At 38.2% G+C, this 17,117-nt stretch overlaps 1 protein-coding gene and 1 non-coding gene across 3 annotated transcripts in view; one reads left to right on the plus strand and one right to left on the minus strand.

The window, feature by feature from the left end:
- Nucleotides 1-17,117, minus strand: part of GRIP1 (glutamate receptor interacting protein 1) — a 225,827-nt gene that overhangs the window by 123,575 nt on the left and 85,135 nt on the right. The gene's annotated exons all lie outside the window — the stretch shown is intronic.
- Nucleotides 8,678-8,784, plus strand: LOC126023495 (U6 spliceosomal RNA). The gene has a single exon (XR_007500613.1). It is a non-coding gene; the product is annotated as a U6 spliceosomal RNA (small nuclear RNA).

The raw sequence follows: 17,117 nt of genomic DNA on the forward strand, positions 1-17,117 counted from the left end.
AACACCACCCTTCACCAGTGCAACTTTCTGGCCTTTAATGTCTCTCATTTCCTTCCCTATCCTATTCCCTTCTTGTTTCTGGGACAGGCATTCTGCTTCTCTCTCTCACCATCATTGTCATGGTAGTTGTCATGTAGTTAGTGCTTTAACTGTTTTCACAGCTCTTTGTGGTAAGCTTCAGATCATGGGCTGGTATTCCCAGCCCTCATCTCTACTGTTTCTGAATATTACCATATTTTCTTTAATTTTTCTTATATTCTACAGATTAGTGAGACTACTCTATGTCTATCCTTCTTCTGACTTATTTCATTCATCATTATAGTCATGTCCATCCATGTATAAGCAAATTTCATGACTCCATTTTTCCTTACTGCCTGTGTAGCATTCCATTGTGCAGTTGTACCACAGTTTCTTTAGCCACTCTGTTTTTGGGCACCTAGATTGTTTCCAGATTCTGGCTATTGTAAATAGTGTTGCAATGAACATAGGAGTGACAAGAGTATTATTGTATTGTGTGTTTGGTGTTCCTAGGGTATATCCCTATGAATGGTATTGTTGGGTCAGATGGGAGCTCAATTTTCAGCTTTTGAGGAATATTCATATTGTTTTCCAGAAAGGTTGGACTAGATGGCATTCCTGCCAACAGTGAATAAGAGTTCCTTTCTCCTGCACCCATATCAGCACTGGTTGGTCTTGTTCTTTGTGATGTGTGAGGTATGAGATACCACAGAGTTGTTTTGATTTGCATCTCCCTGATGATTAGTGATTTGGAGCATTTTTTTCATGTGCCTTTTGGCCATCTGTATTTCTTATTTGAGGAAATGTCTGTTTATTTTTTTCTTTCCAGTTTTTTTGATGAGGTTAGATTTTTTTTCTTATTGAGTTCTGTCAGTACTTTGTATATCTTAGATATTAGCCCCCTCTCTGGGTATTGTGTGAATAGTTTCTCCCATTCTGTGTGTAGCCTTTGAATTCGAGTCACTGTTTTCTTTAAAGAGCTGAAGCTTCTCAGTTTAATAAAGTCCCATTTGTTTATCTTTGTTTTTACTTTCTTAGACAGTGGTGTTTTCTCCTTGAAGATGCCTTTATTCTCAGTGTCATGGAGTGTTGTGCCTACATTTTCTTCTATATACCTTACAGTCTCAGGTGTGATATCAAAGTCTTTAATTCATTTCGATTTGACTTTTGTGCATGTTGTTAAAGAGAGGTCTGAGTTTTCTTTTTTGCATGTGGCTGACCAGTTGTCTAAACCACTTGTTGAAGATGTATGGGAAGGACTTTAAATCACTGTTGTCAACCTTTTCATAATTGCAGATTGGCACCCATCCTTCAGCTCAGTCTACAGACTAATAGTTCTAACCAAACTGTCATAACTTGGTAGATTAGTGCTTTTAAATATGTCTATTACCTGAAGACTGGCACTGTTCATGAACTGATGGTGTAAGCCACTGCTTGAAACCAGTCCTGCAAATCACAGTAGAGTTTACTTTTGCTTACTCTTTTATTTATAAAATAAAACTTCAGGACTTTTTTTTTTAAATAGAGGTCATCCACCTTAAAAAGAGTATCACCTCCATAGTTGTCCATGCACCTGGGGACACTCCAAGACACATTCAACGTACTGGAACACAACTGGCTCAGTACTGGGACCATCAGCATTATACCTGGCAGTGCTGGGGGTGACAAAGTTGTAATATCAGGGATTCAACTCAGGCCTTCACGCATGCTAGGCATTTGCTCTTGCCACTAGACCTTTTTCCTCAGCTGAAAATCTGCCTTTTTTTCCTCTCTTGATACAATCTCACAAAATTCATGTATACAGGTGTAGTTTTAGGTCTATCATCCTCAATATCATATATTACTCACTAGGTAAATAGGAAATTTACTTCTCAATCCCTGAGTCAGGTGTTTTATTTTGTTTGGAATTAAGACAAATTTTGCTGTTCCAAATATCTAAAAATGCCTTTGGGTGAACAAATACACTCATATCTGTGTCTAGGAATTAAATTCCTGGGTCTGAGAGTAAGAAAACATTCAGCTTAAGTAGATATAAATTAATAGTTTCCCAGAAGAATTGGATGGCAACCTTCTCAGGAGCAGATTGCTTGACAGGTGTAACTTCCTGTTGCAGTCAGTGTTTCCCACTACAGCAGTATCACCTGTGCTTTCAAGTTCATATCCCTAATAACCAAGATGCCAAGTTGCCCCTCATGACTCAAGGATATTAGGATACAATGGCTGTCCACAATTTTCTATTAGGTTGTTTGGATTCTTGGTTCATGAGTTAAAAAAACAATCAAACTGATATGAGTCCTTTGGTAAGTTTTCCTTTAAGGCTATTCCATTTCAGGTTAATGATCTCTTGTATAAAAAATACCCTAGTCATCTGCATTCCTATATTTATTACAGAACTATTCACAATTGCCAGAATCTGGAAAGGACTCAGGTCCTTGAGAACTGAAGAGTTGATGAAGAAACTAATAAAGTTGATAAAGAAATAACGCAATGGAATACTACATGGTTGCTAGAAAAAATGAAATAATTTCTTATACAACGTAAGAGTAACACGTTGGGGAGGGAGATGGAACTGTAGCACAGCAGGTAGGGCATTTGTCTTGCCCAGCCAATTAGGGTTTGATTCCTAGCATCTCATATGGTCGGTCTCCTGAAGTGGGAGGGAGAAAAGGAGGGAGGGAGGGAGAAAGAGAGAAAAAGAGAGAGAGAGATAGATAGATAGATAGAGAGAGAGAGAGAGAGAGAGAGAGAGAGAGAGAGAGAGAGAGAGAGAGGAGAGAATATCATGTTGAGTGAAATGAGTCACAGGGAGAAGGACAGACAAAATGGTCACACTCATCAGCAGGATAAAAATAACACCATAGAGTGAGAATAATATCTAAATAATATTAAAGTCAATAGATATGATGGGAAGTTAAAATGATCATCCTGGACAAGAACTAGTAACAGAAAGAAAATAAAGTAATATTCATGATACTCCTTCAGAAACCATGTTGCAAAAGTGCCTAAAATAAAAATAAAAGGAGAGAACAAGAAGACAGAGAGAGAGAGAGAGAGAGAGAGAGAGAGAGAGAGAGAAGTGTTTGCCCTAGAAACAGGTTGGGGTGGTGGCAACAGGAGGGTTCTAGGGACATTGGTGGCTGGAAATGATCCCTGATGAAGGGATTGGTTTTGGAACATTGTATGACTAGAAATTAAACTAGCAACAACTTTTCAACTATTACATGGTGACTTAATACTTTTAGAAGAACAACTTTTGATGATGAAAAGTATTTTTCTCTTATAGTTAGTATTTTATGCTGACTATTTAAAATTTTTCACACAGTGAAGTCATAATGACATTTTCCTCTGCTTTTTCTATAGGCTTTCTTTATTATTCGTACTGAGCAACTGTTCATTTGAAGTTGATTTCTATGCATGGTGTAGGGATAGGGTCATATATATTCTCCACAATAAATATAATGGACTCAACATTATAAACAAAACCTATTATTTCTTCATTCAATAGAATGCCATCTTCTATGCTGTAAATTAAACAACTTTACAGGTATAGTCCTGATTTTAGACAATCCATTCTATTCTATTGACCTTTTTTTTTTGTCCCTGTGTCAGTAATATACTATCTTAATTGTTTTGCCTTTTAAATGGATCCCACAATTAACAGTGTAAGTTCTCTGGTTTTCTCGTTGCTTTTCAAGGAAGCTTTGGCTTTTATTGACTCTAAGTAATATGATGTTGGCTTTTTGGGGGGTAGGCAAAGTTTGAGGGCCACTCCTAGTAGCAGTCAAAGAAACTTGTGGTGCCAGAAATCAAATCTGGGCTTCCCTCACACAAAGCATTCTCTCAGTCCATAGAGGATGGTGGTCAAAGATGGCTCAATGACTTTCAGACCCAGCTTCCTAACATGTGAGTTGTGCCCCATGTGGGGTAACATACTGAATATGGGCATCACAAAAACCAAATTGGTGACAATAAAATGTTTTGAACATACGAAGACCCATATATTGAATCAGAAGTCATTCTGGCAGTGCTCGCCCACGAATATTTTTCAGGTGGAAGAGGGACCTTAGTGGACAGATTTTATGAAGCTCTAGCTCAAGACAGTCACTTGCCAAGAAATCATAAATTGTGAGTTCAGCCCCCTGAACTGCCACATTGTGCTGAGGAGCTTGGGACAGTCCCCCTATCTGTGATTTTTACACAAGAAGTGCCTAGAAGCTGGGTTAGGGCATGCACAAGTCCCCAGTTCAAAACTCAGTGCCACCTTCAAGCACTTGCTGAGGTACTTTAGGAGCCCTGCTATTAGGAGTTAAAGAACAGTGAAGTGACTTAGGAAGCACCAGGATACATATGAGGTGCTGTTATTTAATCCCTGTGCCATATATGTGCTGACTACTCCATGTGCTGGAAGTCCCCAGCAAGGGTGGAAATAATCCCTCAATAATGAGAAAAATGAGATCTTTTGAAAAAACAAGCCTGAGCTCTAGCAAAGTGACTCGGGACAAATTTTGTGGACACCATAGTATTGCAAAAATTCAAAATGATTGATGTCTAGTATTATTATACAAATACAAAAGCTTACAGAGGGAGAGAGGCATGACCATTTATGTCTACCAGTAGTCAGATTTTAAAAAAACTCACCAAATTTCTGTCTTATTTACTTAAAGGGAGGGAAATAACCAAATGAATCTGGCATTTAAGTGACTAATACCAATTGGTAAGTAGAAATACTTGCCACAAGGCAAAAAAAAAATCCTTTTCCCTGACAGCTCAAGACAAGTGAATCTGCATGACTCCGATCCAATCATCATATTCCATATCACCATTCTCCAGAAAGGCTGATTCCTTCTTAGTTTAAAAATAGTCACTGCCAGGTTTTTCTGAGCCTGGTAAGTGATCCACAGAGAAAATGGAATGACTGCCCATCAGGTTCTGCTGAGGCAGAGAAACTGTTATGTTAGAGGAAGTGCCTGCCAGCTTGAAAACAAATTCTGACTGCCCAGGATTCTGATACTTCCAAGACTGGGAAGGAATCGGTAATCAGGAAGCATGAACAGCTCAGTAGTGAGATGCAGAGTCTCTCCTAGCTGAGATTTGGCTGTAGAATTACAGTAAAAAATTTATTTTTTAAAGTAGCCTTGTTCTTTAGAAATCAGATCTGAGGTTAAACAAACATCAACTGCACGGCAATACTAAAAGCTGAGGAATATGAAGTCGCAAAATATCTACTTAGAGAGTTAAGACATCTATATTTCTCATAGACTTTGGTTTTTAAATATGAAATAAACATGTTATTTAAAAAATGTGACAATACTGGACAAAAGTATCACTCTAAAGACAAGGCTACCTAAGAGAGGAAGTACATGAGAGGTAGTACAATGCGTAGATCACTTGCATTGCATACAGTTGGTAGATTAATCCTTTGCACCAGATATGATTCCCTAAAGCATCACCAGGAGTGATCATAGAGACAGAGGCAAACCCTAACCATTATGGAGTATGGCCAAACCACAACACACTCCACCATCACCCCCCCCACACACACACACATACACACCCAAAAAGAAAGAAAAAGCAATTTACCATTGTTATTAAAGCCACTCAGGCCTTATCAACAAAGAAGCAAAGGAGTCTGTCCAGTATATCCACAAATACACTTTGAGTATTCCAGTTAGGCTAAGGGCATCCATCAGTAGGATTGATAAGCACACTGGGTCTTAAACTCAATGGGCCCTCAAAAAGAAAGGGGGGGGAGATTTATTCATCATCTGCTAATGAAATCTCTAATTAAAAAAGCTTGACCTTTAGCTGGGAAGAATAAAAGACTTGATGATTCAGTACCTAAAAAAGTTGGAATGATGGATGAAGATATTAAATTATGATGTAATAGGATAAAGGATGACTTGCCCAGTATCTTTACAGTGAGTCAGTTTCTGAAGTGCTTGTGTGTCTATTGTCTTGTTTTTGGTTAGCCTCCTCTGGTGCTAAGATGCTTTCTAGATATTGCTGAGATACAGAGAGATAACTCCTGCATCTGACTTTAGACTAGGTTGGCAGGAAGATGTTATTAATAAAAATTGGGGATCCAGAGAGATAGCACAAGGCATTGGCCTTGAATGCAGCTGACCCAGAAAAGACCCGGTTTGATTTGTGGCATCCCACATGGTCCCCCAGCCTGCCAGGGGTGATTTCTGAGTGCAGAGCCAGGAGTAACCCCTGAACACCACTGGGTGTGGCCCAAAAATCAATCAATCAATCAATCAATCAATCAAGTTCAAAAAAAAAGAAATGGGCAGAAGGGATTGGAAGTCAATCAGTCCTTGGCTAGTGGTCCAAACAAAGGATGTTGGGATGAATGTTGGTATATTATCAAAGGCAGAGAACACCATCCCCATAGAATGACACGCCTTCTTAGGCCAGTTTTCCACATCATCTTTATAATTACCTCTTAAGCTAGAATGGTTTTCTGTAGTCATTTGTTTCATTGGGTTCACATAGAGAGGACATTTGAAAGTGATAAGCAGAAGCTTATTTTTCTTAAGATATATTACCACAGGGGCTGGAACAGTGGCACAAGTGATAGGTTGTCTGCCTTATACACGCCAACCTAGGATGAACCACTGTTTGAACCCCCAGCGTCCCATATGGTCCCCCAAGCCAGGAGCGATATCTGAGCACATAGCCAGGAGTAACCCGAGTCACCAGGTGTGGCCCAAAAAAACAAAAAACAAAACAAAACAAAAAGATAAACTACACTAAGAGAAATAAACAGAGCCACAGCAGTACAGAGTAGTTTCCTAAACCCATGCACATGGCAGAAAAAAAGAGCCAATTCTCACAGGGAACTTCAGGATATATGAAGCCTAAAAACATCTTGCTCTTGTTTTTAAAACTAAGGACAGCAAGAACCTTTGCCAGAGCATCAGAGCCAACATGTGTTCCATTTTAAACCCTTCACTATGGGACCCTGACTTTGATGAAGGCACTATAGTATCTTTCATGATATTCTTTCACTGTTAAGGTCCCATTAAGAAATGAAGATGTGAACACAGATATTTCCATGAAAAAAAAACACGATGTTTCATTGTGTGGGCTGTCTTTATATTTTCTTGGGACAAAGCTAGATCATAACACTTCTGGCTCACTATGAATCATCTTAGCTACAAATGCAGTGCCCGGGAATCAGAAGATGGTTCCCAGTTTTAGTCTCAGCTGCTAAAAGAGTAACGGAAAAGGAAGGAAAGATGATTCCTGGAAAATTATGCCTCCCTCCCTTAGTCTGAGTAGCTTTACTATAATTTGAATCAATAAAGATGTTTGAATGATTAAACCAGAGTAGAAAATTAATTCTGTGTCTCACTTTCTTCCCTTTTACTCAGAACTCTCTTATGTACTTACTGTTAAATATTTGATGTGCTGGGAATATTTTTTATTCAATAATGCATCTAGACCTAAAACAATTATAATATAAATGGTAAGTTTCACTTTAATTTTTTATTTTTAATAATAATTTATTTCTTTAAGCGCTATGGTTACAAATATGTTTGTGGTTGGTTTTCAGCCATAAAATGCACACTCGCCTTCACCAGTGAAAATTTCCCACTTAATGTCTCCCATTTCCATTCTCCCCCATCCCCTGCCTACTTTGAGACAGGCATTGCATTTTTCTCACTATCATTTTCTCACTTTTATTTATAAATATTCTACGAATACTTTTATTTTGAAAAGAATATTAATTTTCTGAGTCTTCTTCCTCCCTCCCTCCCTCCCTCCCTCCCTCCCTCCCTCCCTCCCTTCCTTCCTTCCTTCCTTCCTTCCTTCCTTCCTTCCTTCCTTCCTTTCTTCCTTCCTCCCTCCCTCCCTCCCTTCCTTCCTTCTTTCCTCCCTCCCTCCCTTCCTTCTTTCCTCCCTCCCTCCCTTACTTCTTTCCTCCCTCCCTCCCTTACTTCTTTCCTCCCTCCCTCCCTTCCTTCTTTCCTCCCTCCCTCCCTTCCTTCTTTCCTTCCTCCCTACCTCCCTCCTTCCCCCTCCCCCTCCCTCTTTCCCTCCCTCCCTCCCTCCCTCCCTCCTTCCTTCCCTCCCTCCCTCCCTCACTTCCTTCCTTCCTTTCTTCCTTCCTTCCTTCCTTCCTTCCTTCCTTCCTTCCTTCCTTCCTTCCTTCCTTCCTTCCTTCCTTTCCTCCTTCCTTCCTTCCCTCCTTCCTTCCTTCTTTCCCTCTCCCTCCCTCCCTCCTTCCCTCCCTCCCTCTCTCCCTCCCTTCCTTTCATCCCTTTCTTCCTCTCTCCCTACCTCTCTCTCCAGACGTGCTCAGGGGTTACTCCTGGCTCTACACTCAGAAATTACTCCTGGCAGGCCCAGAGAACCATGTGGGATACTGGGGATCAAACACAGCTCAGTTGTGTGCAAGACAAATGCCCTCAGTCTTACATTTTAATTTGTTTGAGCATTCAACAAAAATGGACAAATGAACCAAGGTTACAGACTGCATGAAGAAATCCAATGCTTTAAATGGAGTTATTTCAAACACTCTTGGCCCCAGAGTATAGCAAAGAGAAGGAAAGAAATTGAGTGGAGGAGAATAAACACAAATACAAAATAATAAGGGCCAGGGGCCAAATGATCAGGTGCGTTGGTGGTGTTTAAAAAAAAAAACACAGAACTAATGCTCACTTCAGCAGCACATATACTAAAATTGGAACGATACAGAGAAGATTAGCATGGCCCCTGCACAAGGATGACACGCAAATTCGTGAAGCGTTCGATATTTAAAAAAAAAATAAAAGAACTAAATATTCAAGCAAAAGTCAATAACAAGCAAATAATGAAACCTAAACTTTAACATCAAAACTTTAAATGGGCTTACAATACTGGCAGGCAGGGGAGGCAGGAGTAGTGGCATGGAATGGACTCTGGGAACAATGGTGGAGTAAGGTAGACACTGGCGGTGAGATTGGCCCTAATATGTCTGAAACCCAACTATTAACAATTTTGTAAACCACAAACATTTCAATAAAATATTAAAAATAAAACAAAGACAAAGCTGCATAAAAAGGAAAAGTAGAAAAAGGCTAGCGAGGTAGCACAACAGTGCTTGCCTTGCATGTGAATGACATGATTTCGATCCCCGAGAATCACATACAATTCTCAGAGTGACGCATGAGAGGTAGGAGTGAGTTCTAAGTGCTCTATCAGGTGTGGTTCGAAAAGAAAATCATAAAATCTAGGTTAACAGTAGTATGACCTGTGTGATTTTGGACAATTAATCTCAGCTTTAAAGTTGGCTACTTCATCTATGAAAGATAATAACAATGATGTCACAGAGTTCTGATGGCAATTAGAGTTAACACATTGTGCAGATTTCACTTGGCAGACATTAACTAATTTCAAATGTTAGATCTCTAATTTCTTGTCACTTTTTATTAAACCCGGGCCTAGCCGATGCTGTCTATGTTCTTTAATTAATTTCTGAGTTGATATGAACATTTCTATTCTTTACTTAGCCTGAGAAAGCAAGAGAAAAGATTCTTAAGCAAAAAAAAAAAAAAAAAAAAGTAAGTTTTGATTTCTATGCTCCTAGAAGCTAGTTTATTGGTTGTGTTTATGTAAGAGGCAGTGAAACCGTCATCAAGGGAAAGTCTAAAAGAGAAAAGAAGGCTGGATGAAAGAGCTTAATAGCTTTCTAGTGTATTATTAGTAAAATCTCCACATGTCATTCCACTTAACTTTAAAGGTTGCCAATTATTCCCATGTCTCTCTTTCTCTTTAGCCTCAGATTCATACAACTATAGATTGGATTTTATAATCTCTAAATAAGGAATCCATATCTTGAGCTAGGTACTTAAAAACCAACTATATGCAGAACCCATGGGCAACAGAAATTCTGAAAATGAAATTATTTTTTTTCACAGGTGGGATGTTGAACATTTCAACCAAATGATATCTCCAGCATGTCTGACCTCCTATACCTTCAGATATGAACACTCTACTGCAGGGAACACCACACTTTGCTTTAAATTCTGTTTGGACAGTCAGGCTAAATGGAGGAGATTCCATGCAGCACATAAAATGGCCAAAAAAAGATATATGCATACTTATTTTTATTGCAGCCTTAGTATAATAATCAGGTTATGAAAATAATCCAAATGACTCAGAAAAGGGTTGAAGCTACAGTACAGTGGATAAAGCCTTGCACAGAGCTGACCTGGGTTTGATCTCTAGCACTGTATATGATCCCCTGAGCTCTGCACAGAATGATACCTTAGCAGTTTGTTAGGAGTAAGTCCCAAGACCAGCTAGGTTTGGTCCAATCCCCACTCCCAATCCAAATATCCAAGAACAATTGTATGGATTAAGAAATTGCTGTATGGGGCCGGAGAGATAGCATGGAGGTAAGGCATTTGCCTTTCATGCAGAAGGATGGTGTTTGAATTTCAGCATCCCATATGGTCTCCCCCACCCCACTTGCCAGGAGTGATTTTTGAGCGTAGAGCCAGGAGTAACCCCTGAGCGCTGCCAGGTGTGACCCAAAAACCAAAAACCAAAACAAAACAAAACAAAAAAAGAAGTTGCTGTATACAAACAAAACGGAATGCTACACAGTCACTAGGAAAAAATATAGGCATGCAATTCATAGCAATTTGGTGAACAATCTAAGTCAGAAGCAGATGTGCAAATACAAGATGATCTCACTCATCTGTGGTATACAGAAAAAAAAAAGGTCAAGAGTTTGAATACTATCAGTCAATAACAAACCTTAGAAACTAGAATACAGACTTGAGAGCACTAGGTCTGAAGGATAGAAGGGATGGGAACAAAGAGGCTCTTGTTGCTAAGGGAAGTAACAGTATGCCCAAACAATAATAGCCAATTAACAAACAGTTGGGAAGAGTGGAAGGAAAGGATCATTTGACCAGCTTGGACATAGTGTTGTGGGGAAGGTCCTGGACATTTTGGTAGTGCTGGTGGTGGTGTGGTGTGGTGTGGTGGTGTGTGTGTGTGTGTGTGTGTGTGTGTGTGTGTGTGTGTGTGTGTGTGTGTATGTGATCTCTCACAGAGAAAGTAACTGGTTTTTGTTTGTTGTTTGATTTTTGGGCCACACCTGGTGACATTCAGGAGTTACTCCTGGCTATGCGCTCAGAAATCACCCCTGTCTTGGGGGACCATATGGGACACCAGGGGATCGAACCACGGTCCATCCCAGGTTAGTGCATGCAAGGCAAATGCCCTACAACTTGTGCCACTGCGCCAGTCCAGAGAATAGTAACTTTTTGCATCAATACCAGAAACTTCAACACAATATCAATCTTATCACTTAAGCATTATTAAAATACTTTTTAAAAAGAAAAAAACTCTCACCCTTGTTCACTGCTATCAATATTGTCAAATAGAGCAAAACAAAAATGGCCCCATGCCCTAAAAAGCCAGGTGGGTTGGGGTAAATTAAAATTACTCTTAGTTCAAATTTTAAAAATATTTCTTCACACTAAAACCAGTTTCTAAAACTGTTGGAAAGTCAGATACTTATGATTTCCAAAAATTAAGTAAAATAGGGATTCATTAAAGAAATCCCTTTTGTGAATAAAAGGATCCTACAGTCACTAGAAGCAAGTATTCAGAGTGGGAGATATTTTGAATATAATTTGTGGAAAAACTTTTGAAGGAGTCCAAAGAAAAAAGCAGGGACCCAACAGGGGGACACCCAAGGGTGCAAAGCCAATAGGTCAGAGGGATTATATCTGAGTGAAATATTTCAGAAAAAGCTGACTTGAGTATTTGACCACATTTCTGCAGAGATATAATAAGCATTTCTTCTTCCTCCCAAGTGTTTGCATGGCTCAGTAGTCTGTTCTGTTTTTCTAACTTGGGTAGAGTAACAGACATAAACAGAAAAATCAAAGTCTTCAGTGAGTCAGAATTATCTGGTTTCAATACATTTCTTATTCAGGTGTGTGAGGCTTATCTGAAATCACACCTTCTAGTAGTGTCTGAGCAAATCTTTGTAGTGGTGCCTACAAGGAAGGCTCAGTTCTCAGTGAAAGGCATGGAATCTGACAAAACTTCTAATAATCAGTATGGAAGATAAAAAGATGTATAATATATTCCCAATCATAGAATATTTGGAGGAATTGGAAATTCTCAAATGATTCACAGAATATCAATTAAGTTTTCAAGCAGTTAAAGTTCCATAGTAGGGGAGCACGCAAATGTCATGGAAGTTTCCCATCTTCCCCTTAGGGATTTTTATCTTGGAAGTGTCTATTACTTGTTAAAACATACAATGCGGACACAGGATGACTACTTTGAAACTGATCCTACTCTTTCAAAGAACAGGAGAGAATAAATTTCTTGGTTGTATACAAGTGTATCTTCTTTTGCGGGATAGAAGGAAAAAGTATAGAACTTTTTTTTTTTAACTGAATTTCCAGACAAACAATTGCTTTTAGATTCTGGTTTTCTAAATCACTGAAAATTGCTAATGAATATTTGGGCAAGAAATCAACTGTAGTTGTGGGCCAAAGAGTTACTGAAAACCTTTTCATGTAGCTCTCTCGGATTTTGGTATCTGATGTTATCTATCACCAGAAGTAAATTTTTTTTTAAAAAATAAAGGACAGAGAAACAAGAAAAATAAATGCCAATATCAGAAAAGGAGTAATAGCATTTGTGGAGTCAGAGAGAGGAAGTTCAGGGGTAAAGTCTTGGTTTTACTTGGAACTTGGTTTCACTTGCAGCCAAAGATGGTTGCAAGCAGTCAACCCTAATTCATTCCTAGCATTGCATGTTGTCCGTGAGAATCACCAGGAGTTATCCCTGAGCACAGAGTCAGGAGTAGCCACAGAGCACTGCCGGGTGTGGCCCAAAAAAGAAGCCCCTACACATGAGTTGCAAATAACTCATTAATGTAGACTAACATTGTTGTGAATGTGAATTCTTGTAGAAATCAGAAAGCATCAACCTTGCATGAAAATCCAGTCCCTTCAGCTTTCTCAACCAAATCATTTTCCAGGTTTCCTTCATAGATCATATGAGGACAGGATACTTGAAACTGCAAATGATCTAATTATAGTTGAAAGTGTCTTAAATAGGATTACATTTAGGGCAGAGATTTGGTCAACATCATAGACTCTTCATTTGCTTATTTATTTATCAGTCAACTACAGAACACTGGTCTTCATAGACAGGTCTCTGTATGGGATGCAATGGGTGTATGACAAATTCTGTCTTCAAATAGTTAATTATCACACAGAGGCAAGAAATCATGTGCACCAATAATAGAACCACTGTACAAAATTGGTTAAAGACTGTAAGAGTAACACTAAAGGGATGCTGTAAACTTAAATGGAAAAAGGAATTTCTTCCCATTGGATTTTGTAGGCTTGGATTCTAGACAGAGGAATGAGTCTGAAAAGCTATATACATTTTGAAAAGGATAGTTTGAAGACTCACCTAAAAAAAGAGAAACACCAATAATAAAAATACATTGATTTTTTTCTCTGTGTACCAGGAACATGTCAGGTTCTTTAAACATATTAACAAATGTAATCATTACAATAACTATAGAAAGTATCAACTAAGAAGAATCCAGAGTTAGGAATAAAATTTGGTCCCATTAATTATAGTGCCTGCAGGGAGGAAGATTATGAGGAAACATACAAACATGGAAAATATTGGTTACAATCATTAAATGTATGAAGTGCAGTGCTTTCCAGGAATACAACAAAAACCTAGGAAGTTAGGTCAGGAAAAGCATAAATGTGCTTTTAAAATTGGTCTAAAGATTTGAACTTCATATTATAGCTAAGGGATAGGAAGGTGCCCAAATATGGGTGGTGATATTAAATTAGATGAGGACAGCAAAGATGGTTGCAAGTGACCAACCCCAAGTTGATCCTGGCACCATGCAAAAAAAAAAAACCTTATCATATAAGAAGAATTTCCTCTGCCAGTGTTAAAAGTTTTTTATATTTCTAAAATATACAGAAGTTAAAGGACTAATTTTCCACTGATGGGACATAAATTAATTTTAGAAGCATAATACATAATTTGAAAATGAGGGAATTTTAAAAATCTTTTTATTAATTATTAAATGTCTCAGATGTCAAGAAAAAGGCCCTTGTAGATAATGGCTGCCCTTGGCATTATTGGCCTTTTGCCTATTATGGGGAGTCTGGGAAAGAATTGCTGGAAATGTTGTAACTGTCAAAGGGAGAACAGAGCGTGTTATGCATAATAAAGAAAATGATCAGCTTTCTTTTTCAATAGTGACTTTAGCTATAAACATTTAAACTCAGCTTGAACTACATTTAAATGTTTTTTAAAAAAATTGGGGCCATAGAGATCGTAAAGAGTTTAAGACACTAGCTGGCTCTCAGTCCTATCCTTGCTACTGCATTTGGTCCCTGAATATCACCAGTAGTGTTTTCTGAGCAGTCAGGAGTAATCCCTGAGATTTACCTGATATTGCCCCTAACCAAAAGCAAACCAACAAACAAAATAATAGGGGCTACACAATGGCACTCAGGTCCAGGGAGTCAGTCCCTACACAGTTATATTGATAGTTTAATGCCCAGAGAGGTACCATGCTGGTGTTGAGGGCCACAATGGGTATTAGCAGTAGTGCTGTGACCCAGTTAGGTGATGGAGGTAGAATTCAGGGCTTCATACATGCCAGATATGTGCTTCACTACTTTCTGCCATATTTGCAGTTCAGAAAGGGTATTATAAACTATTTTTGTGAATAAATTGTTGAATTGAATCACCAGGAGATAGTTACAAAATTATCATGATTGAGTTTCTAAGTACAATAGCATTCACCAGTGCACATTTGCTGTCACCAATGTCCCCAGTTTCCATCTTGTCTTCACCCTGTCCTCTCCCCTCTGTCTCTGTGGCAGACACTTTTCTTCTTTCTCTCTCTTCCTTTTCTTTTTCTTTTAAAAATATGGTTTGCAATCTTGTAACTGACGGTGTATCATACATATCACTTTACCTCCTTTGAGCATGCACTTCTTGTCCAAAATGATAATTTCCAACTATCATTATCACATAATAATCCCTTCTCTGCTTCAACTGCACTTCCTATTTGTGGCAAACTTCCTTACATGGATTGGTCCTACTGGCTCTCATCTCTATTTTTTTCTAGATATTAATATCATACTAACATTTTTTAAAAAAAATCCTGCAAATGAGTGTGATCATTCTGTCTATCCTTCTCCCCCTGACTCATTTCACTCAACAAAATACATATCCCTTCATGTCTAGGCAAACTTCATACTTCATTTTTCCTAACAGCTGCATAGAATTCCCTAGTGTTTATATACCATAGTTTATATACCATAGCCAGAAGGATTTTTTTGCATTGTGTTTTTGGGAACTTAGGATATATTCCTAGGAGCAGTATTTCTGAGTCATATGGAAGTTTCATTTCTAGTTTTTTGAAGAATATCCAAATTTGTTTTACAAAAAAGGCTGGACCAGTCAACATTATCACCAACAATGAATGAGAGTTTATTTTTCACTGTATCTGAGCCAGCACAGGTTGTTCTTGTACTTTGTGATGTGTGCCAGTCTTTGTGGTGTGAGATGATATTTCATAGTTGTTTTGATTTTCATCTCCTCGCTGATTAATGAAATAGAGAAAATTTTTCAAGTATTTTTTGGCCATCTCTATTTATTTTTTATTACATTATATTAATCTCTGACAAATAGTTACATCAGTTAAACTTGAAGTGGTGTTGACTTCCCACAATTTATTTTACCAATTTAATTTTTATTTATCTTTATTTTTTCCATCTTAATTTTTAAAAGTGAATTACATGAAGGCAGGATAGGTGATGGGAAGGAATCTGGGGACATGGTTAGGGAAATAGATATTGATTTTAAAAGTCTATATGCATGAAACTCTATTTCGAATAATTTTGTAAATTGCCTCAATAATAGATAGAAAATAGAGTTCTTAAAATAAAATAACTTTATACTACTTCTGGGCACTGGTAACTAGTATATTATTTGGGCCATCTGCAGGGGACTGAGATGATAACAGACCGCATTGTAATCATCTGTACTTGTAGCATTCCTGCAATAGATATGTGTTCCCAGTGCTTGACTGAAACCTCAAGTTCCTTCTTGAGGTTCGGATAGTCACCATCAATTAATCAGAGACGACATAGAAAATGGAATTACTGACTCTTCTTACTCTGTTTGAGTTTCATAGATATGTATAATTTTGATGTAGTTAATCAGTTTGTTTATACCAGACCATTTTGGAGGATAAAACAAAATTTCAAAAGGTAGGACCAGAGAGATAGTATAGCAGGTAAGATATAGCTGACTCCGGTTCAATCCCACTGCCATAGTCTCCCCACCCCAAACACTTGCAGGTACTATCCAAACCCAATAAATCAAAACACAAACATCTGAAACAAAATTTTAAGAGGTAGTCCATTCCTTTTGAGAATTTATCAGATACATTCTAGTAGGCACAGGATTTGTCCAAGTACCTCATCTCCTGAACAGGTTCTCAGCTTCCTAAAAATTGGCATTTCTTTATTTTTTTCTTCATTTCGTGGCTAGTATACATACTCATTCTTGAATCTGTATCTTCAACACTCCAATGTCTGGCTCCTATGAATGTGGTGATACATCACCGAAATGATTGTGCTTTGATTAACAACAGCATAGTTAGTCTTTACAAAGAGAAGATCTGGGTGTACCTAATGTATTCAATGAATCCAAAAAGCAGAGCATTTTCTCTGGGGTGGGTAGAAGAAAAATTCAGAGATGTGAAAAGGGCTCCATACACTACTGGTGGTTGCAGATGAAATAGTTCCTGTTTGGATTTTTGTCCCCCCCCTTTTTTTTCTTTCCTTTAAACAGAACCACATAACTTGAATCATCTTGTTCTGCCTCATAAATTGAGGGGGAAATAATGGATGGTACCAATACCAAACAAGTAGATGAACATTGAGTAAAAATTTAAAAAATGATCAGACTTAAACACCAAATCCAAAGCCAACAACAGAATCAATACCCAATCTACAACAAGCTAAACACAAAGTGGACCACTTATTCTAGCTGCCCTAGGGGCAAAGGAGGGGGATATG

The sequence above is a fragment of the Suncus etruscus genome, chromosome 11, assembly GCF_024139225.1.
Source record: "Suncus etruscus isolate mSunEtr1 chromosome 11, mSunEtr1.pri.cur, whole genome shotgun sequence".
NCBI classification, from domain to species: Eukaryota; Metazoa; Chordata; class Mammalia; order Eulipotyphla; family Soricidae; genus Suncus; species Suncus etruscus.